The 2,957-nt window shown below is 47.8% G+C and overlaps 1 long non-coding RNA gene across 1 annotated transcript in view; it reads right to left on the minus strand.

The window, feature by feature from the left end:
* The window catches only part of LOC143508154 (uncharacterized), a 14,382-nt gene extending 12,644 nt beyond the window's left edge, over positions 1-1,738 (minus strand). Inside the window, exon 1 of the long non-coding RNA XR_013129208.1 lies at positions 1,066-1,738. This is a non-coding gene — a long non-coding RNA (uncharacterized LOC143508154). The remainder of the gene's footprint in view (positions 1-1,065) is intronic.
* Positions 1,739-2,957: the final 1,219 nt, after the last annotated feature.

The raw sequence follows: 2,957 nt of genomic DNA on the forward strand, positions 1-2,957 counted from the left end.
TGTGCTGTGTGGCTTCCAGCTGCGTCTCCGTGGCTGTTCACATGTATTAAACTCTGCCCTGCCCACCTCAGCCAAGCCTGAGTGCACCTTTAACAGCTCAGAAAACGAACACCTGCCTGGATCACAGCGGCCGGCACACACGCAGGTACACACACACACACACACACACACACACACACACACACACACACACACACACTCACACATATGTCGCTTGTCAGCGGGTCTTGTGCTGCTTGGCCTCCACACAGGCACACACATACACACACACACACACACACACACACACACACACACACACACACAGACGAGTCCAGACGTGGTTCAGGACGAGTTAGCAGAGCGAGGGGGTTCTGCTGGGTCTTCACGGGGACACACGACTGCTCACCTGAAGGACTCTCGCCTTTACCACACACGTGAACCAGCCCATACAAACAGGCACGAGTCCCTGTGTTGAATGTGGAGATGAGAAATCACTTCTATATATATATATATATACGCTTGTTGTTCCAACACACCTTATCAACAAGCCTGATCAAACGCATAATCAGGTGAGCCCCACTCAGGTGAACTACATTCAACAGAACCACAGACCTTCGGTTCTGGCATCGCTGCAGTCTAGACACACACGTCTGACAGTACAGACCCGTCTTCAGTAGGAAGTCCTGCTGCTGTGTGATATGAGCGGAGGAAAAGAGCGCGTCTAAACTCCACACCGAGCCCGGACACAGACCGAGAGACGTGTCCGTCATGAACATGTCACAGGCTATGACAGCTCTACATCTCTGTGTCTCGCACTCTTCCTCTCCATATTTCTCTCTCACTCTCTCAAACACTTTGTATCATTTTCCTCTTGACAGCAATTTTGTATAGAAAAAAACATATTTGAAAAGTAATTTAGGTCCAACCAGGCCTTGGAATAATTTACAGTATGTTCAACGAGTACAAATAATTTGAAACTACTTAAAACAACACACTGCGCAAGCAGATGTTTCTTATAATGCTGAAATGTGTAGGAAAGTTCAAAGGAAAGTTTAAAAGAGACACAAGAAAGCATCAGCTCACCACTGCGCCGCACATGTGAAGAACGGAGGACTTTGGCAGAAACCACTTGGGCTTCGGTTCTGCAGATCCGGCCACCCGGCAGACACACGAGCAAAATCACCAGCAGTCGCATCGGGAAGCCCGTCCTGGGACCCCAGATCGCCGCAGGTCCCATCGACAACTCCCGCATGGAAACAGACTTAAGAGTTCCTGCGAGCAACAAGAAGTCCTGGTTGTTGGAGCGCGTCTGTATTCAGGCTGTCAGACTGGAGATCTCACGCAGACCTTCTCCTCCGTCTTTACATAATGTCGCCAGGACATAAGCGGAGATGATCTGGCAACTCACACCACACGCACAGCAGACCCCTTCATATACCCTCTCACACTTAGAAAAATGTAATACACTTGTTCCCGCCGCCAGCTTATCGCTGTTATGTTGCGGTACGCCCGAACTGAGACTCCCAGCCCTGGAATAGCTCACATTCTTTTACGCGTTTGGCGAAAGCGCACGTGGAAGGTCGCGAGCAGGAAAAGCGCACGTGGAAGGTCGCGAGAAGGGAAAAGGCGCGTAAAACGCTGCCAGCTTCAGTCCCGCTGCGAGCTGATCTGTTATTAAACGAGAGGTGGGGTGCCCGGGCAGGTGGGGGGCCGGGCGCTTTCCTGGAGTCAAAGAAGAATACGCCGTGAGGGAAATTTTAGAGCTCGGAGGAAACTTTGCACAGGGGGGAGGCAAACAGCAGGAAAGCGCCGAGAGGCAGAGTTACGCATAAAAGGGAAAGAGTTCAGCTCCAGAAAACATGTCTGGGGAGCGTCTGACACGAAATCATTCGTTGAGACGCTTAGTCATCGACCAAGCACATATATTACTGTTAAAGCCAGCTATTTGAGTCGTGTCGGAGATAAACACGGAGTGCTGCTTTAGGTAACCTTGATTTATTAATAAAAACTTGATAAAAAAAACCGTCTAATCTCCTCAGACTTGACTGAAAGGCCAAAAGCTTATCAAAGTCTCTCAGACAACAATGGCACCTGTTAGCGGATGACGACATTTCCCGCGTCTGAGGTCCCGATTACTACGCCTACGTTGTTCCTATTATAAGCAGTTTCTCGGGGCGGAAAGTGAGTGCTCGATTTAGCGCTGTTTGTTTATAAATTTGAATGGTAGTCGCTTAAGTAATCTGGAAAAATAGAGCTACGTTTCAGCTCTATTAAACTGTTGGGCATTTAATCTATTGGGAATTTAAACACCATTTAAACCTGCGCGGTGTTCATAGACTTAATGGGCCGTTAACCACTGTTGTTGGTAGTGTGGCCCCTTCTGTAACCTCTAAAAGGAGAACAGAGGGAGGGCAAAATGAAACTAAACCAGAATTAAAACCAAAAGCTGTCCGTCTCAAGTACACACCTCAGCAATTTGATTTGGAAATCTGTAATATAAGTTAAACATGTGGCACGTATTTACGTCTGACATATAGGCCTACGGGTATGGATGACCAAGTATATGGATAGGGGACCATATATTTAGTTTATATTTAGTGAATTCATAAACACTTTTATCAAGTTTATTTTGTAGACTTACATGTCCAATAATCACTGCCTTCAGTGTTTGATGTCACCAAATTATTTTATTCCTCTCCATTGATATCCATCCATTTGAAACTGCTTATCTGGGTTCGGGTCACAGAGACAGTAACCTAAGCAAGGAGGCCCAGGTTTCCCTCTCCCCGGCCACGTCTTACCGAGGCGTTCCCAGGACAGCCGACAAATGTAATCTCTCCAGCATGTCCTGGGTCTTTCCTGGGGTCTCCTCCCAGCTGGACATGCCCAGAGCCCCAGAAAACTCATTTCAGCCGATTGTATTCATGATCTCATTTTTTCAGTCACTACCCAAAGCTCGTGACCACAGGTGAGAG

This window comes from Brachyhypopomus gauderio, unplaced genomic scaffold (genome assembly GCF_052324685.1).
Source record: "Brachyhypopomus gauderio isolate BG-103 unplaced genomic scaffold, BGAUD_0.2 sc808, whole genome shotgun sequence".
Classification (NCBI taxonomy): Eukaryota; Metazoa; Chordata; class Actinopteri; order Gymnotiformes; family Hypopomidae; genus Brachyhypopomus; species Brachyhypopomus gauderio.